The sequence below is a fragment of the Taeniopygia guttata genome, chromosome 4 (genome assembly GCF_048771995.1).
Source record: "Taeniopygia guttata chromosome 4, bTaeGut7.mat, whole genome shotgun sequence".
In the NCBI taxonomy this organism is placed as follows: domain Eukaryota; kingdom Metazoa; phylum Chordata; class Aves; order Passeriformes; family Estrildidae; genus Taeniopygia; species Taeniopygia guttata.
The window spans coordinates 53,309,118-53,329,509 of NC_133028.1; the positions used below are offsets into that span (position 1 = coordinate 53,309,118).

Here is a 20,392-nt window from a genome sequence, read left to right on the forward strand (position 1 = left end):
GAAAAAGTAGTTATTGTAGATGAACATTGAAAATGTATCTTAAATTTTTCATGCTTAAATAACTGTCAGAAAGCCACATTCAGGAATGGCTGCTACACAAATATGAGCTGATCTCAGTGGCTGTTGTTGGGGAAGAAATTACATTTGCTATGGTAGGAAATATAAGGTGTTTTTCATGATCACTTAAGTCTTGAGTCAAGGAGATTTAGGATCAATAACCGAGGTGGAGGGTGTTTGTTAAAGCAGTAAATAAAACACGGGTCCATTCACAAGGATCAAGGGAATATGATTCACTGATGCCTAAAATGTTTAGGGATAAAAATTATTTTTTAAATACCCTGGGTTTGGTTGTTTGTTTGTGGGTTTTTTTCCTATATTGCAACAGAGTTTTCCTCTCATCTTGTCCTAGTTTTGTTTCTTTTGGTGGTTTGGTTTTTTGTTAATTTTTTTTTTTATTCTGCTTCTGTTCATCCCAAAAAGATTGCAGAAGAGTTATAACCTTCCCAGTTGAAAACCTGTACTTGACTCGAGTCTCCGGGCACTGCAGAACCATTTCCTGTGATTGCAGCAGAGAGAGATAAAATTCCACTGTGGTGGGAATAAACCGAAATTAGATCAAAGATTTCCGGATAATTAAGACTTCCAAACCAAAACCTCTTTTGCTGCTTTTCGCTTGAGTCTACTTTTTTTTTTTTTTTCTCTTCCCCAGGCAAACAAGGCAGTGCTTCACACAGGAAGCCAAATTTGCCTATCAAGAAGAACAACCCAAACTGAAAGCGTGACAGGAGCTGATTCGCATTTGCATCTGCTGCAATTCCCCGAGCAAACATGGACCACCCCGCAAGCAGAGGGGTCAGGAGATGCCTCTCTGGCTGAACGCTTCCTCCGCGGACACACGCGTGGCTAGCACAGGTGGATGGATTTGAGGTGCGAGGTTCTAGCTCTTATACCGTGAAGCAGCTCAGCGCCAGTTTTAGGTTAGGAACTGGAGAGAAGCCGGCCGGCAGAGGTGGCAATACAGAGCGCGCCCGGGGCTCTGGCACGGCTGCCCAGGGACCCCCGCTCAGCCCTATGCGCCTGATGGAGGCCAGGAGCCGCCAGCTCCCGTGCTCTGAGAGCCAGGAGAGGCGCGGGGTGGGGCTGGCGTCAGCGGGAAATGTCTCCCTGGCAGCAGGTACGTGTCCGCGCCCTGCGCGTTTGGGAGGGCGGGGTGCGGGGTGCGGGGCCGAGCGCGCCGGGGCTGCTGCGGTCTCTCCCCGCCGGCGGGGCCCGGGAGCTGCCCCGCTCTGCTGCGGCCGCAGGGGGAGCCCGGCCCGGCGCCGCAGCCCCGGCGCTCCCCGCCTCCCGAGCCGGCCGGGAGCCGCAGCTGGCAGCGGCCGGAGGCGCAGCTCCGCGGGCGGCGGCGGAGCCCGGCCGTGCCGCCCGCGCCTCTCGCCGCCTCGTCGGTGGTGGCACGGATCGCCTCCGTCCTGCCCCCGCGGCGAGAAGGGCTGCCCAAGCGGAGCCCTGCTCCCTCCCGCCGCCGCACACCCCGAGGAACGGCTTGTTTTCCTGCCCGGATGATGGATTTCTCCGCAAGGTCATCCCTGCCCGCGGCGGCGGTGTGCCCGCGGCTCCCCCGGCGCCGCCGCGGAGGTAAGGGGCGGGGGGAGCGGAGCGGCTGCTGAGCACCTAAGGGCACGCACACGCACCAGCGAGGGCGTTCGGCGGGGAGAGCACGGGGTGGGTGCGCGGGCAGGTGCCGGGCGAGCCTCGCCCTGCCGGCCGTGCCCGGCGCGGGGTCCGAGCCCTGCCCCGCTCCGCGCCAGCGGACACCGGCGAGTGGGAGCGGCCGGGCCGGCCCCGAGGGCGCCTCTCTCATCCTCTGCTCGTTTTTACCGACTTCGGCTCAGGCGTGGTCCGGGAGTGCGGAAAACTTAAGAAAAGAAATAAAAAAGGTGGAGGGAATAATGATGAGATGCCCCCCACCGCCGGGACGGGCCGGGGGGATGCGCGGCGCGGTCACCACGGCAACGTGCCCGCGGCCGCGATGTCGCAGCGCGGAAGATGCTCCGGAGGCGGCCGCCGCCGCGGGGGTAACCCCAGCCGCCGCCTTCCGCCGCCCGGAGTGGGCATCGTGGCCAAGGGGCGTCCCCCGGGCCGAAGCCGGGCGGGCGCAGCAGTGAGGATGAGCTGGGGTGATTGTCTGTGGAGCCCGGGTCTCCTCAAACTGTGGTGTGGCGGCTCCGGGCCGAGAGCGGGAGGGTCCGTGAGGGTTTCAAGCTGGGATGTCACGGTCAAGGAGCATCAAGGCGTGAGGGTTGGCCAGGTGATGTCCCTTGCCTGGCTCAGGGTGTTGAGGCTGGGCACGAGTCCCTCACGGCCTTTTCTTTCTCTTGCTGTAGTTGATGACAAAACCACTGATGATGTCAGCCCCTGGTCTGTGGCTTCTGTTGTCCACATTCAGCTTGCGTTCTGCACCCCATATAGGCCTTGGCTTCATTAATGCTTTATTCCTTCATCCTTTTTTTGGCGAGGAAGATAACAATGCTAATGGTGGGTTTTTTAGTCATAAGACATTATTATGATCCTATAGCCTAACCTCTTCCATAATATAAACCAGAGACTATTCCCCAGTGATTCCAAAGTCTGGCCCACCAGCCTCTTCAAACAGTCTTGATTAAATGACTTCCAATGTTGGGAATTGACTACATTCCTGGATAATTGGCTCCAATTTTTAATCGTTTTGTTAAACGTTTGCATCTCTTTTCCCCTTTGAACTCTTCTGGCTTCATCTTCCAGCTACTAGATCTTGTAATGTTTTGCCTGTCAGATTAAATAGCTATCTAGTTTCAGATCATCTCTCTCTGCTCAAGTATTTAAGGGCAGTAATTAAATAGCCACTTAACACTGTCTCTGATGAGATAAATAGACCTGACTCTCTTGGTCTCTGCCTGGAATGCAGATGCTCCCCAGGAGAAATGTCTGGGCTGCTCTTCTCTGAGCCTCCACCACCATCCTTGCCGGCCTCCTGTGCTGCGCAGCGGGGTTCCAGGAAGGCCCTTGTTAACGTCACGTGTGGAGATAATAACCTCGTGCTCAGTATTCCCCTGTCTATTCACCCAATGGTACAAACTTTTCTTTCCCACGGCTACGTGGTGGGAACTTCTGTTCCATTAGTTAAAGGCAGTGATCCCTGAACTTCTTTGGAAGCCAAGGTTTTCTCAGAAGCTGGTTGCCTGTCCTGTCAGGAGCATTTGAATTAAATATTTCTACATGTATACCTTTGGATCTGCCTATATTAAGAGTTTTTTCCCTCCTCAGATCACCTCACTTCTGTGGTCTGCAGCTCAGGAATCACAATAGACCTCTGGTGTCCTTTAGAAGTCAAGTCTTTCTTTTCCCAGGACCTTCCTCCTAAAGGTCTGTCTTCTCCCCCAGCCAACTTCAAGTAAGTTTAAGGTCGCCTGGAGTAAATGGTACCAAGAAGTTACACTGAGTAATCTACAAACTGCAAAGTTCCCATTGCAGTGAATTACTTTTGTGACTGCTTTTGTTCAGCTGTGCCTCCAAGTGTTGGTGAGAGAAAAAGAGAATTGCCTTCCAATCTTAAAGAGCTGTAAATGCCACCACTGACTCTGATGTCTAGGCTGATATACACAGTGTCATTATTTTGTGAGTCTTTAACTTGAACGTTGTGAGTTTTACTTGCTCTGAAGTGTGCTAAAGCCTGGACTTACAGCTCTGTAGAAAGCACAATATCTGATAATATGGGCTAGAGGTTAGGTGGCTTTGACAGAATATTGTCAATTTTTCCAGCAGCACGTAGGTAGCATCTCGAATCTCAACAAAATTATGAGATCAAATAGTCTGAAGGCACCTTCTCTGGGAGATGGTGCAAAACAAAGTTCTTTAAAATGAACTATTTTTTTTGTTTGGGTTGAGGTTGTTTTTATTTTTGTTTGGGGGTTGTGTGCTTGTAACCACCTTGACTTGCCCTGTCTATGAGCTTAATGTGCAGTGAGGGAGGGTGGTGTAAGAGGTCTGGAAATTAAAGGTCTTTACATGCAGACCATCCTGTGGAGTAAGTGATATGGTGATTCCTGTGAGTAAGGTTTGTTTGCAGGAGTGATAGCAGGTTTCAACCTTTCGAATGACCTAGTTGTATTCAAAGTGTTAAAATTAAGAAAAGTACATTCTGATTGTGTAACAACTTAAATGTCAGGACAAAGAGTGTTCTTGAAATTTCATGAAGATTTTTTTTATTTCAAGTCCTAGACAATGTCTATTCATAAGATTTCATGAAGTATAGACAGTGATGCTCTAAATATAAACAGACTTTAAAAGGTCTGAAAATCATCACAGAGCTCAGATACTACATCTGATTGAATAGAGCTCTAGAATTCTGCCGAATTTTCTACAGGCTGGTGTCAGCATCTTAGGAAATATTTCTCGAGTGTTTGTCCAATTGTATAGTCCCCAGTATGAAATTCTGAAATGTTACTACCTGAGAGGTATCTTTCCCTCACCCATTCAAACTTGCCTTCTGTCCCCCAGATTGGATTAATATATCTGAGTTTTTCGAACATACGCTTTCCCTTCTCATGGTTGCACCTTTTCTTCAACTCCTTTTGCAATCAGAAGAATATGTGTGTGTTTACTTGAAGTGGCTGGTCCCAAAAATTACACATTTATGAATCTTGAAGCCCATCCAGAGTCAGCCCAGCATTATGAATAGTGGCTAATTAATTCTACAGGCTTTTAATTAATTGTAAACAGACACAAGATAGTATTTTTGAGTCTCAGGCTTGCTGAATACTGTCCAGCAACCACTAGGTTAGACAGATTCACTAGCAAGATACTATGACAGTGGTAAAATTTGTCAAATTTGGGTCCTGAAACTGACACTGTTACTTTTAAGAACATAAACTCCCTCTGTCAGACTCAGCCAAAGCTAAGGGGAACAACATCCTGCCTCCAGTTTGTGAAATCCTCACTGATGTAGGAGTACAAGCAATCTGCTCATAGTCTCACAGCTACAGTCAGAATAAAATTTAGTAACTGAGAATTATGCTCCTAGCAGCACATCACTTCTTAATTTAAAACTCCTACACTAAAAGCCGAGTTAGGATACAAGCTGAATCTGCTGCATTTGTGGATTTAGGAGCAATCCTGGATTAAGACCTGATGTTACCTAATTTAGGTAAACATCACCTTCTTGAGAGTCAGAACAAAAAAAAAAAAGATGGATAATTTTACTAGGGGAAAACAAGTTCTAGACATATTCTGAATGAAATTAAGTTACTGTCCAATAGGAAGAGTTTTTGAAAGTATATGTAAATGCAGTTTACTTTTGTAAATAGTAAAAATAGAAAAGGTCAACATATATCTTTTATTATATATATGGACTTTGAACTCAGTTCTATAGAAACAAAGACTGGTACCGATTAAAAATTGAATCACACATGATCAGTTACTTATTAACATTGAGTTATTTGTCTCTTGGGAGTCTGTGACTAGGAGCTCACATTTGTAAATTGGCAGCAGGTCCTAGAGGGTTGAGGTGTCAGCATGATGCTGAGTAAATAGGGAAGAAAATGCAGTGCCATCACCTGCCACTCCATGCAGGCTGTGGGGGAGAAAGGCAAAGAAAAAGGTGGGCACTCGAGTAGGAATGACTGGGAACCAGCATAAAAGCATTTTGCACCTATTTGTCCTCTGTCAGCAGTGGACAAGTGCGTAAGTGGTGCACTTGATGAGAATAATTAAGTGGAGGGAAGAATGCTAACAGTGACAAATATTACCATGCATTGTGGGAAAAGAGTGCTATAGGTGTCTTCACAGAGGACAGATTGAGTTCTTTCCCCTCATCTCCCCCATGCCTCTAAATCCGTGATCCTGTGTAACAAAGCTTAGTGGCAGGTATGGAAGCTGTTACCACAGCCAGTATCAGCCAGACATCCAGGAAGATGCAGTGTCTATTAAATTATCCAGGAAAAAGTGTCTGTGTCTATTATTATCTCTGAGTGTAATTGTTAGCAATATGTGTTACTTCTACTGATTGTTTCACTGTACTTATTATATATTAGTAGAATGTGGTAGTTACAGTGGAGCTTGCTTGTTTTCTCCCTCTCACAGTAGTTCTTTTAGAAGAACAAGGAATTAATCAAGGGGGACACAGAGGTCCCAGTGCTCTGTTAAGCTGTTAGTATCTGTGCTATCAGCATGACTACATACTGCTGGTGTCTGTGTCTAACCTAGTGGAGACCAGCTCTGAGCTGAGGCTGAAAGCTTGTATCGCTTGGCAAGTGGTAACAATTCATTTTCCAATCTAATTTATGTCACTGTTGTCTAGCTTTGGAGAAGAAATATTATGCTGAGGGAGTGGAGGGGAAGTTTTTTAGAAGAGGATTATGAGAAGTATGTGTTCTGAGATATTTATCATCTCCCTCTCAGGCAACCCCCATAGTCAAATTCAACTCTGATAAAACAGATATGAAGCACATTGCTAGACAGGAATCTTCACTGTGGTCTGGTGACCTTCTGATCCAGGAAGCAGCAGCATTGCTAAGTTTAAAAGCATTCATATAATCTGTGGATTGATCATGGTTACGTAGTAATAACACATCCCCTCCCATCTGTGTGCCTGTACATTAATGCACACACAAGTTGGGGAAGAGCATTGGTAGCCTGGATGATTCCTGAAAGAGTTATGTTAGGGCTTCAGTTAGCTACAGCTATGAACTGAAACATAGGTCAGGACTGAAGTGACTACTGTAGGGAAGGTTGCCTAGAGAGCCTGCAACCAGGAGTATTCTTATTTTCTGAAGAAAACATATACCAAATATAAGCAGAACATAGTGACCAAACATTCAGCTTTGGAAAGATAGATCAAACTTATTTTCCCCTTTTCTGTTTTGTTTTTGGTTTGTTGTTTGGTAGGGGTTTTTTCTGCTAAATGGATACGGTGTTTCTAAAAATATTGAGAAGTAATCAATGTTTGCTTGAATTCTCACAGTGATACCTCTATCCTGAGATTCTCCTGTAGTTCAGTGATGATAATTAATATTGTCAGCTCTTCAAAATCATCATGCAATTATCACCAGTTGGCATTTTTATCTGGATGAACAGGATGGCTTTCTATATGCACATGTGTCTTCCTACTTCTTTTGGAGAACATTGAGCAAATATTGGCTACTGCAGTTGGAATCCCACACTGCATTCTAATGGTGAAAATCTTTCTCCCAGTGATGCTAATGTGCAAACAAACAAAGTTCAGTTTTTAAAAGGGAAGTCAAACAAGAAAAAAGGCAAAATGAAACAAGATGTGCAATTATTTTTAATACTCTTCATACAAAAACCCAACAGATTGAAACAGAGGGCATGAATACTATGCTACATTATGACTAATCTGAAAAGGATACTATAAAAAGCAATGGCTTATCTCAAATGATGACAATGAAGTCAGTGAAGAATTAATTCAGAAATTTTCTGGTGACTCCAGGACCCCTCTTTACATGCATGAAATAATCACTAGAAAGCTGAGAAAATCAGTCAAGATGTTCTGATAGAAACAGTAGGAATTTCCAACACAAGATAACGAAGGATCTGGTGTTTACCTTAAATTTGCATAAACAGGAGTCAATTCATTAACATTTATGTGGCGAAAAAAATTATGTGGTTAGGCATAATTTTCAGATAGATGGATTTTTCCTTTCCTGGGTGAAACAGAAAAGGAAAGGAACAGTAGACTGCTTACTAATCTGATGTTACATGGTTTTGGGAAGAGATGAGTGTTTCTCTTGGTAGGAAGTAGACCTGGCATGTTGTTTCTCTGGTCAGGGAAATGTGGTGTTTTGGGGTGAGCAGAGTCCCTTATCCTAAAGCCAGCCTTGACTGAAAGTTATTTTCTACTCATGGGCAGTCAATTTGTCTTGGTAAAGAAACCATAAAATGTTTTGAAGTGCAAGGACTGGTGCTTTACCTTCAATGTATTACCAGTGAGATCTTAATCCAGAAAGTAGTGTGTCTGCTGAGTTCTCAAAGAACAGTCCCTTCCATAGGCCCCTGGACTCTGTGGAGTTTTGCCAAAAACAGGGTCAAATAACAGATGAAGTCTGTAAAGTTGGTATAACAAAGCAGGTAAGAAACTTTCCAGCAAAGAAGGTGATGTGGACAGGGCACTGTTGCATTTTAGCAAGTCCCTGTTTTCTTAGACTACTGGAGCTACAATTCAGAGCAGCTTCTAGGATGGCCTTTGGGCACTGAGGAATGAGTCAGATATCACCAGGTCCCAACTTCAGAAAGTGGAGAGGTGTAAAAGTTGCCTAAATCTCAGCTCAGCTCTCCTAGAAGCAGTCTGGCTGCTGAGGACTTAGCAGACCTTTGGCTAGGAAATGCTGAAAGATAATCACACTTCAGTGTTTAACAAACTAAAGGGTCACTTTCATTACAGTCACTCTCCTTCCTCTGAAGTATCACTTTCATGAAAGACTTTACACAATTGAAAGATTGAGATGACTCATTAAGAAAATTATGGAATATAATAAGCATTCTGAGGAATGTAGTAAGGGGTAGAGGTAATAGTAATAAAATACTTGTCAGAAAGATGATAGTCCTGAGAAGAACTGTATGGAAACAAGATGACTGAATTATTCCACTCTGAAAGGCTGGCATTTCAGAACTTTTCATAATACTGCTGCACGCCACATCCTCTCCATATTAATTAAAATTAAAAGGTTATTCTTGCCCTTGAGGTTAATATTTAGGGAGTATCTGTTAAAAGCTGTTAAAGAGGCTATGAAGTTTTGCATGAGTTTGAGGACCCAGATTTCTGCTCAAGCAAAGCAGTAGCCCTAAAAGATCTGCTGAGTCAGCTGTGGTAACATTTGACAGTTCTTAGTTGCAGCACAACAGGCACTTTCACAGAAGGAGTAAGAGGTGTTTCAAAGAGTCACCTCAAGTGCATGGTATGGCAGAATAAAGTGACCAGTCTTTCAGGTCCCTGTCTGCTGCCCCATTCTTCAAATAAGCCTGTTCATGCCATAACTGAGAGCATTAATAACTGCAAATGTGCTTTCACCTACCTCAGCCAAGAGCTGCTTAGATTTGGAAGTCATCACTGCATGTAATGGCTTCAGGCTGGGACTGTGCAGAATCTGTGTCATTACCCCATGCCTGAGAACACAGGATTCATCAGCTGAATTCAGCCCATAGTTTTGGCCGTGTGCTAGTGGTGCTAAAAATGCATGAGGATGCACTGCAAACTGCGACTGAGGAATAAAAGTGGTTCATTCATTTCCTGAGAAGCCAAGCAAACTGCATCAGGAGTTGCAGAGAAGTTTTAAACGATGGGCACTACAAAAGGATTAGCTTCATTAATTTAGCTGTGTGTGCTTTTGGCACTCAGGAATTAGTCCAGCCTTTATTGATTGTTTTGAGTCTGAATTAGCTTGATGCCTAGGAAGGGGAACAGACAAGCTGTTTCCTCCTGCATATAGCAGGCATAGAAACTCAGAGATGGTCTTTTCATTGGTGTGAAAAGGGGTTTTTGCTTCCTCTCTAGGTTCAGGGTACACATCAACTTAAAATAAAAAATTCAAACCGCAAGTCGTGGGGCCACAGTGCAATAAAAGCACATAATAGCCCATCATAAAGCCTGGGACCTTTCCCTCAGAAATACTCTTCTATTAAATGGTCTATTTGAGAATTGCTTCCAGCTGGACCATGCTTGGCCATTATCACATAAGCATGGAAAAGAGGAGAACAGTATTTATCCAGTTCAAAAGATGCTCTTAATATGAAGGGCCTCAAGGGAATATTGCTTGGAAAACAAATTTTCGTAATAAAATGACCTATTTTAGAATTACAGTTTTCCATGCTGGAGGGGACATGAAGGTAGCAGGATGTTTGCCAAAGAGATGGACAATAAAGCACACTCACACTTGCTCCCTAATCAGAAGATGGATGGACTGAATGTGTTATGAGATAGTACCCTGGGCTTTTGGGGTGGTTTTTTGTTGTTTGTTTTGGGTTGGATTTTGGTTTGTTTTTTTCTTAACTTTTTTTCCCACTAGATTCCTGCATGCAGACTATTTGTATGTGTTTGCTGTATCCAGATTGGCATGCCTGCAGGAATATGAGCAGACTTTCCTACCAGAAGCCAGCTCAAACATGTAGATGACAGGGAGAGAACCCACACAATGTCTGAGCCGTTCCTTAAAAAGCCTCAGGAGAGGAAAATTAAGTAAAAGGACAGCAAAGCTAATAATAGTTTCCTTAAGTGTGTACCAGGAAAGCAAGCTTCAATTAAATTATGCCTCTAATATTTTGGTACCAAGAATGGAGCTCTGTAAGAAGTGTTATTTGCTGTTACTCATCAGTTCCGTCTGTGTGGATGCTCCAGGACAGTTCATGTGGTGGTGGTTCCTCCAGGAGCAGAGCTTGCCTTCTAGTGACTAATGAATGCCACCTACTCAGCCTCAGTTTGTCTCATTTTGTCTCATTTGTCTGTTGAAACCCTTCTTTTTTTTTTCAATATAATCTATAATCTTGACTTCAGCAATCAAAATTAGTCTTTAATGACCGCATGAGTTCAACTAGTTGGCAATCAGAGCCACGCCTGTTATTGTAAAAATCACATCAAAGTCAGTAGCTAACATGCTGCTCAAAGCAGGAAACTTAATTAGATGGGTGAAATTTGACCTTGCAGTTAAAGGCTGTAATTCCTTTGTAGTTTACAGAAGGCAAATCTGGCCTTTTACCAGAGGTATCTAACCAGAGATACTAAATTAATATGAAATTGTTCCAAATACCATAGTTGCCATTCTGACAGGAAGCCAAACCACATCATCCTTTGTCATCCTATCTTAGATGGCTGATTCATAATGAATGTAGGGCAGATGAGATATAGATGAATGAAAAGTGCCTGTTTTCTAGTAGACCATATGGTGACTCTTTTGCACTGTGGAGTTAAAGACACAATTAAATGTATTTTGGGGTGAAACTGTTAGCTTACATTTGGAGAACATTTTGAAGAAGAAATGCACATGAAAATATACATCTCCCCATGAATTAATGTAGGATCAACATTTGTGTGTTGCATAGGGAATTTAATTCATGGACTTCTGAACTGACCTTCAGGATCAGAATTTAGCTGGGATAAATATCTTGAGACCACCTAGTCTTGATCTTAAATTCTTCACTGTTGAAACTTGTGTTAATTGGTTATACACGCTTAATGACTAATTCTGTTTTGTGAGAGGATTTTCTGTTTGTGACTGAAAAGAGGGCAGTCTTTGGCAAAATGAGCTTTCCCCCCTTATGCATATACACAAATTTTTTAGTTAAGGGTTTTTTTCTTTGTCTGAAAGTTTTTGGTGCAGATTATTTGGTTTTGATTTTTTTTCATCTATATCCATGTACACAGAAAAATACTTTCTGTATGATCAGAGAACAGCCTTTTGAATTGTGTTTGACATTGGTTAACCCTTGAGACCTAATACTTTACCAAGAAAACCCCAGAAAATGGGGAAAAGTGCTCATCAGAGACTTAGAAATACAAAGCAATGTTTACACTATTCAACTTGAACATGCAACATGAGGCAGCAAGAGATAGGAACATGGTCAACATCACAACATACTTAAAACTGTCTTTTTAAAGTGATTCCATAGCATGGTGCAAAAGACAATTTTAAAATAACCATTTATGAACAGTTTCCTGGCCTTGAGCGATATGAAGCTGTGAAATGGTCTGGCAAGGAGCACACAGTAAGAGACAGATGGGGAATCAGTGCTGGAAGAGCATCCAAGCCTAGGTCCAGGAGGCAGAGGGCCAAAGAATTTCTCTTATCGCAGGGACCAACCAGCTTACTTTCCTCTGCACATCCTCATTTTTTCTCTGAAAGAGCAGGTCTTGCCTTCATCCCTTATCTGCTCCTGCCTTCTTACATAGAGAGAACTCACTCAGCTGATGTAAAGGTATGTCAGCCTCATAAATGGAATGAAGTTGCTGAATTTATATAGGACAAGGCTGGTCTATCTCAAGGGTCAGCATTAACATTCTAGTTTTGTGGGAGAAACTTAGGACTGAGGCATGCTAACCTTGACATTCAATAGCCTAGCCATTTCATCAGTTGCTGCCCAGAGAGAAGGCCAAGGGCCTAATGAATTTCTGGGTGTTGCAGTTTCTCCTTTAAAATAAAGGCAAAGCTCCCACATGAGGGGAAAAGAACACATTTTCAGTCTTTCTGGAAAAGGAAAAGGGTGAGAGTTTTGAAGTGGTGATAGGGGATTTTTCAGCCCATCTGCAGTGCTAATCAGACATCTGTCTCTCTCGAACCACCTCACATGGCAGTCTAAATTTGCAAAAATATTTTTCTCCTCTTGACTTGGAGTAAAACAAACCTAACAGTTTTCATGTGGCTGCCCACACCCGTGGCTCATGATTGTTAATAAATAGATGAGGGACCAGAGTGAAGAGAGCTGAGATAATGACAATGAAGCTACAGTAATTACCTGGACTGTGCTGACCCGCTAAGCAGGGATGGAGGACAAGGCTTCCCACCTTAGTGACAGCCAAGTTTCTTGGGGTGTGGCGTGGGTGTTTGATGATATGGTGCACACCAGATAAATTGCTCTTAGTTTCCCAGCTCTGGCATTATTTGATCCTCTGACACAGTCTGCCTCTGTCCACATAGTACTTCCATTTGTTCTTGGTCTGCTCTGAGTTCACTTGCTCTGGCACTCAGGCGGCAGATTTATAGGAGAGGTGTTTCAGAACAAATTGCCAGCCTTGCTCTCTGCAAGAGAAGCAACTCATCTGTAAGAAGATGAAAAGATTATTGAGTTGCTGGCTCAGTATCTCATAGACTGCTTCCCTGTTTGCACTGGATGTCCTATTATCTCTTGTCATATTGTTCATACCCCATCTGATCCCATGCCCTGCCTGTGCTTTCTGAAGAGCAAGAGCAATAACACAGCCCTTTCCAGAAGTGTTTACCTCCTTGCATGAACACTTATGAATCTGCAGTGGTTGCAGTGGTTGCAAGTACTTTCCTTGGGTGGAGTATGTGCAAGTACTTTTCCTGGGTCTGTAACATCCTTTGCTTATTCAGCTTTAAGGTGGTGGTATATATATAAGGGGTTTGGTTTCTTCCTTTGCAAATGCTAGCAGCAGCATATTCTATACACTTGTTTTGTTTTCTGCCTTTCATTTAGCAGAGGTCTCTTTCCCTCTTTGTAGATTCAGGACTTGAATCTAGGAAGTGAAGGAACTCATTTGAATATTTTTTTGCTAATGTTGCAGAGGTGCATCACTGAAGCCTGAATTGCTGTGCTCATGATTGCACAGCTTTTAGTAGTAGATGATGAGATGTAGAAGAAAGGTGTTCTGTACTTAAATCACTGGCATTAGACACTGGCTGTTGCATAGCTTTCTCTGTCATCTTCATCTGTGTTAAAGTGTATTGAAGAGGCAGAAAAAGTAGAGGTTCCTACCTTTGCTTTCTATCTTTTCTGCTTAAGTGGTGAATGCTTAGTTATCTCTATGCTCACATGTAGCATCCAGCAAAATAGCAGAGTATGTTAGAACCTTCTGGCATTTCTCAAATAAGAACAGGAATAAAATAATTATATTTTCAAAAATATTGAGCAACTTTTGAATCCTAGTGGCTTTACTGGTGTTTCTGATAATTTAGCACTTTTGAGCATCAGACTTCTTTGATTTCAATGCCCAGCTTTAGGCTAGATGACTATTATTATTAGCATATATCTGATTTTATGTGTATGTCTGTCTTTAATCGTGTAAGTATGCATAGTTTGTGGTAATTCAAATTATATCCATAAACAGGATGTCAATAAAAATAAATTGTGGTCAGAAGGCTGCTGTGCATTCACAGCTGTCAGATGACTGGTTGAAGTATCTAGTACTTCAAGAAGGTCCTATGTGGAAATAAACCATCTTGTCTGGATTTTCATACTGGCTCTAAGATTGCCATGTGTTTTCTCACTCTTTCAAGTTGCCTCTGTGCGAGGGGCATTGATGTTCAATGTGAGTCCAGTAATTAAACCCTAAGCCGTGAATGATCCTTTTTCACACCCTGCCAGCTTCCACTCCAGCTGACTTAGAAACAAGGACAAAGCTATCCCACAGCCCTGCTCACTCACAGCTGTGCTCTAGCAAGGTACAGCTTGACCTTAGATCACTTCTAAGACCTGCAGGTTAAATATGCTGGCAGCTTGAGCAAGGGCAGCTAAAACTGCTCTTAAGAGGAGTAAAAAGCAGTGCAGCCTGATGGGAGGTGCTGGGCATTAGGTGATAAACTCAGGAATTGCTTGGGAGTGCCAGATCTTTTTTTTTTTTTTTTCTCTTTTTTTTTTTTTTTTTTTTTTTTTTTAATGCTTGGGGCATGATTTCCTTACAGTATGTAATGTGAGAAGCTGGAAGGTGAGTTGGAGTGATAGCTGCTAGGTGAGTGCCAGTCACACTGCCCATGAGGATGTCTGCTTTGGGCTTGGCCAGGTGGTTGAGGCAGCCAGCTCCAGTAAACCTGAGACTCAGTTGAACTCAGATGTGATAGCACTCCTTTGAGCTGTCATTTTAATTAATGCCAATTATTCTCATTAACCAATTTGGCAATCATCCTGAGGGACAGTGATTCAAGTCAAAGTCAATGTTTTTTACCAGTGCCCTCATCACTGCACGCATTGCTTCAGTCACCTGATAAATGTAAATTAATCCCCCTGTCCTAAATGCAGAACAAACAAGGAGAAGTGTGCCAGCAATAGGCTCAGTGTAAATCTAGAGCTCTAACTTGGAAGATGCCAGCCTTTTGCAGGGGTGGGGATGTCACTTTAGCCTCGTGCAAGCTTTGCAGAGTTCCAGAGTGTGGACTGGACCATAAGCATGGTATGGATAATGCAGAGGTCTAGGGTATGGATATGGCTGTACCATACTGCAGTGGGCAAAGCTTTGGCTTACAACACCTTCTGTGTCTCTGTTTCCAGCCTGTTTTATTGAACTGGTCTCCAGATTTTGCACTGCTACCTCTTAAATATTGTCTGCTTTGAGGAAGTGTCTTGGGCTTAGTTTGGTTCCAAGACAGATGGGACTTCCCAGGTCAGACACTAAATAAGGATTTGTTATAAGAGCACTGAGATTTTTAAGAATTCAGAAGCAGAGAATGTATTTGTTCTTAAGCCTGTGAAAATCATATTTGAATCACAGTATAAAATGTGGCAGACTGTTGGATACCTTAGCCCCCCCTCTTCTTGGGGCTGGACGGATAAAAGCACATTGAATGTAGGGATAAAAATACATGTTTTGTATAAGCCATTGTAAGGAAACAATTCTAACAGAAGTGAGAATGGTTCCTGCAATTGTTAGGATAAGAGATTTTTACACCCCTGGGCTCCCTGCAAGGGCAACTTTAAAAAGTTATTGCCATCAAACACCAGTGGGATAGTCTGCAAATAATGAGTTGTTCCTACAATTAGCCATAATACAGCACAGCTGTTGGTGTTTTTCTTTGCTGTAGGAAGATGGAGGTGTTGAGAGAATAGCTTGGTGACTGAGTTGGCTGCTTCACCGGAGGAAGCATTTGCAGTCTCTTTGTTCAAAAACATTTAAGTGCAGGATGGAGAAGACTTAAGAGCCTCTCTTTGTCCCAGAACACTTTTTGGCTACATAGTGAATTTCATAGTGATACAAGGTTTGGGAGTTGATTTTCAGCAATGCTGAGTTGCTATCAGTGCCAGAACTGCCTTTTGCTCAGAGCAGTCAGTTTCTCTCCATTTTACCTGACTACTCTGCCATAGTGGCAATCGCTGTCATCTGGGAGGTTACTCAGATGCATCTTTCAACACCTTCTGTCAGCTCTGGATGGAGACCAAAGAAAACCTGGAGTGGTTTATGGTTGTAATATTTGACCACCATTTTCCCATCTGGCATTGACCTTCATTAGACTCAGGTGACTGGAAGCCATCACCCACCTACAGTGCTTTTTACACTTAGGGTGGTCCATAATTTCTGGATGGACAAAGAGCAGTGGTTTCACTGTTTTTCACTGATTATCTGCAGTACATGACAAGTGTTGGTTCCCCCACATCCCACATTCAAATAATGAATGAGGCGCTGGTGTGGTCCAGTTCCACTAGGGTCAGCGTTCAACACAATGAAGTGTATAGCCTCAAGTAAAGAAAAATAAGAGGCTGAGATGGCAGCTTTTCATGTAATGGTCTCAGTAAAGTCACATCATAAGCTTGAGTGACTGAGGTGAGCAGCTTAGAGTCCTTAGCTGGACACACAGGTTTGAGTCACTGCCCTCAAAAGAGCATTTACCGGCATTGTAAAGACACCGCAGAATTGCTCAGATTTTATCCCTGAACACCGAAGGCCTCCAGCCTGCAGCCATTTGGTTTCCTGCAGAGCCTCAATACATCAGACAAAAAGTGGCCCAGCACATGGCACTTCCTCTTGTGGGTTTCTTGAGAAGGTGTTTAGCAGGAGGCAGTTTGCTGAGGAGATTATTTTGTTCTTTTCGCTGCTCTTACTGTCAATGACAGCCAGCAGCAGAGCAAAGTGACAATGTGAAAAAACAGGAAGCAACTGCTGAGGTGGCAGCAGGAAGAAGGCAAGATATTTTTAACTGCTGGGTTTAAAAAAAAAAAAAAAAAAAAAGCCCACGGTGATAGCTGTTTCAGCTGCTAGCCTCTCTATTCACATAAGCTGTGTTTTGTGATAGCCAGAAGGTAAGAGCAGACATGGTGAGATCATCATCATGCCTTTCTTAGGTTAATCACACAGTACAGCAAATTACTGTTACAGTAATGACTGGGTAGGCACTGCATCCTTCTTCTCTAATTACATGCCATTTGGAGTAGTTCTTTTCCGTTAGGATAACGCCTGTAAATGACAATGGATACTTCCCTTACCAGGTGCCTGTTACGTAAAGATCTATTCCCCTCTCTAATACTGAGCCCAGCATCTTCATTAACATAATATGATATATGAGGAGAACTTAATTTTTTCAGACTGTGCATGAGAGTTAAACATTATCATTTTTGGGTTTTACCTTATGCAAAAGACATTGATCCTGCTGTCAGTTCTTCCAAGGCAGGATTTCCTTACTTGCAAAGTTGGTTTTAAAATAAGAAGTGTTGCTACAATACATTTCTCTGGGCTCTGATAACATTAATAATTCAGCAGCAAATCAGGCCTGATTGTCTAGGGTGGTAACTCTGCTCCTGTGGATGCTTCAGCCACAGGATGAATGTTTGTATTCAGTGCCCTGGGGGAAGTGCTCTTAAGGAAGTCATAATGAAATTCAGGAAGCTTCCTTTTGAGGACCTGAAAGCATGTTAGAAGTACATAACGGCCTTTGTCCCTAGAAGCCACCTTTTCCAAGACACACCTACTCAGCAGTGGTTATGTTTTCCTAACCACAGAAATGTGATTTTTATCTTAGTCCAGCTTCCAGTGGATAGATGTCCATGTAAACCACATCATCCTGGTAGTTGCAAGTTGTCTGGGCAACGAAGAAGAATTGCAAGAATTGCATGGGCAACAAGCCAGCATTATGCTTTCATCCCTAAAGATGATCCCTCTGCTTTATGAAGTCATGTTGGCATTGCTGTGTAGGAAAAATATATTTGTTGTTGGTAACTGCTAAACTGTTCTCACAAAAAGCTCATTAAGGGCTTTTGTTTGTCAGCTGTCAGCATTCAAATGCAGTCAGCTGCATAATATGCATTAATGAGGGGTTAGGTTTCACCATGCTTTTATCAGAAAGATAGCAGGATAGGTAAGGAGTGAAATTCCCATTGGTTGTTAGAAATTCTATTGCTTTTGACACCAGATACAAAAGTGGTGTCTGAGAGGTCGACATGACCCTCCTGTTCACATTCCTCCAAAACCACGCCTTGTTTTTACGAATAGTAAGCTGAAGAAAAATAAGCAATGGCAGTGAGCTATGTGAAGTGGAGTCACCTGCCTGATGTGGACAGCAGGTTGCTGGTTTTCTCTCATGTGCAGAAGTGAGCACACAGACTTCCTCCTGAAACATGGCTTCCCCTTCAAGTCAGACTGCATTTGCTTAAACATTACTTCCAGGATCAGCCACTGGAATAAGGAAAAACTGCTGATAAGTAATGAGGCTAACATAATAACACACAATTAAACCAAAAAAGTATATATCCTTGTGGGTTTTACCGACGTGTTGCTTCCCCTGCAGGGCAGCCCAGGATATGAGGTAGGAATATCGCTGTAGCTTATGCAACTGTTACAGCTGGCTGCCAGTCGGTGTAGTTGTTGTTTGATTTAGCTGTTTTCATAAAGCCATTTATCCTTCCCTGTCACCTTGGAGGAGAAAGACTGATGGGCTCTTCGCAGTGCTGTGCAGCAAGCCCAGTGATCAGCGGGGGCTTTTGTGTGCTTATGTGGCTTGCTGAAGAAAGCCTTTTTGTTGGGTGCTGTAGCCCTGGAGGAGGTATGCAGGGAGAGAGCCTGTCTTTGCAGCCCCTGCTGCTGCCCAAGGGCCCAGTCTGCAACAGGGAACATGCTTGGGAGGGTGGGCTGGGTGGGGAAGTAGAGGGACAGGGTGATACGGGAGAAGAGTGTGGAGGGGATAGACGTTCAGGCTCTCATCCAGCCCTCCTGCAGCTCCTTCCCGTGCCACCCTCCTCTGATGATGTGTGAGGCTCTCTGGAGAGATTCTAGAGGCTGCGATTATGTGGGGATCTGAGCTTCAACTGGAAAAGGCTTTTAATCTGTGAGAGGCGTGATCTTTGAAGGCTCAAAACTTCAATGGCAGCGGATGATACCACAGTTCCTAATTTAAACCAGGGTTTTCAACCTCCTTGCCAAATGTTATCTTCTAGCAATCTTCTTGATACTGTATTTCCTATCTCTTCTAAATACTGGCTTTTCTTGTTTTAAAGTATTGGAGTGCAAGGCAAACCCGTTTTCTTTCTGGAAACGTGGAAGACTTTTGCTAAACCATGTTGCACCTGTAAATCCATAGCCACTTGATTCTTACTCCTCCACAAACAAGATGCTCTTGCAGCACATCCACAGCACGTAGCAGCCTGTTGCCTTTGGCCATGGCCAGAGGATAATGATATTTTCAGTAGGGCAGCCCAGCTTTTGGGGTTGAGTTGCACTGGAGCACTGCTAACAGTGCAGGGGCTCTCGCCAGGGCCTCATCAGCAGGTGCCAGAGCTGGATGTGGGGGTTGCTGCTTGTCTCCTGGCCAGGGCAAGATGGGTGCTGCCCACAGGGAACAGATGGGACACAGGCTGGAACATCCTGTCTCGGAGCAAAGCTGTATTTCCTTTTAGATGGACATCTTTCTAATTGTAGGGTAACTGCCAGCAGGACAGTAGAGCTGAATCATGGTTGATCACCACACAGCTTTTATTCTCTGTGCCTGCCTATTAAAAACTGATTGCAGATATTCTCACACATCTGTCCCTGAGCAACTGCTGAGGTACCCATGTGTCCCTGGACTGCTTTGAAATGTTGGGGCAAGGTCCTGCTCAGGGCTCTTGGCAGGATGCTTAAGGTTTGCCAGAAGCTGAGACACATGAAGAAAGGTGCAAAGCAGTTTTCTTTGCTTTGTATTAGATCCAGAGGCTACTGTACCATTTGTAGGACTGACTTTATACATTTTCTCATCTGTAGGTTGTGGGCAGCAGGTTAAGCTGAGCTTTGTCCTTCCAAAGTGGAATTCCCATGCTCTGCCCTCTGCAGAGTTAACCTTTATACCTGGAAGAGAGATTCAAGATGGGAGGAGTCAACCAGAAAAATGTGTTTCTTCAGCATGTATAAATATTGCTAGATAAATCTTCTGTAGGTGTCAGGCTGATTGGCAGCCATCTCTTTTTGGCTAAAAATGGTACTGCATCTTGCCCTTGATTTTCTTTAGTTTACTATGATTACAAAGCAAGGACAAGCACTGTGACATTCACATTCTCTGGACAGAGAGACATAATTCTCTCTCTCAGGATTTCTTGGAGAGGCACAGAGAGAAGAAGAGAAAACAATCTTTATCTCTGCTCCTTTGTTTTCCCCATGTGGAATGTGGTATGGAGATTGCTTACCTGAAGTGATTGCTTGATTGGATTCTGGTGAGGATTGTTTGGGTTCAATGACCAATAGGATCCAGCTGTGTTGGACTCTCAGCAGAGAGTCACGCATTTGAGTTAGATAAGTACGAAGAAAGTATGTAGAATAGTATAGTATCTTTTTAAATAGTATATTTATGTAATCTAGTATAATTTTAATAAAGCTGTCCTTCATCATACTGATCTGGAGCCAGACATCATCATTTCTTCCCAGATCTGGGGTTTGCTGCATTTTTACTATAAATCACTTAGCCTCTGGTTTTGTGTTTGGCCTTATTTCCCATTTTTGCCT

General features: G+C 43.5%; 1 protein-coding gene across 4 annotated transcripts in view; it reads left to right on the top strand.

Moving 5' to 3' along the window:
* The first annotated feature begins 683 nt into the window (after positions 1–683).
* Positions 684–20,392, top strand: part of GPRIN3 (GPRIN family member 3) — a 33,093-nt gene continuing 13,384 nt past the window's right edge. Inside the window, exons 1-2 of one of the 4 annotated variants that reach the window (XM_072928608.1) lie at positions 1,186–1,635; positions 3,304–3,430. The gene's annotated coding sequence lies outside the window, so the exon portion shown is untranslated. The other 3 variants (XM_030271728.4, XM_030271729.4, XM_002191320.6) reach the window with 3 other exon arrangements.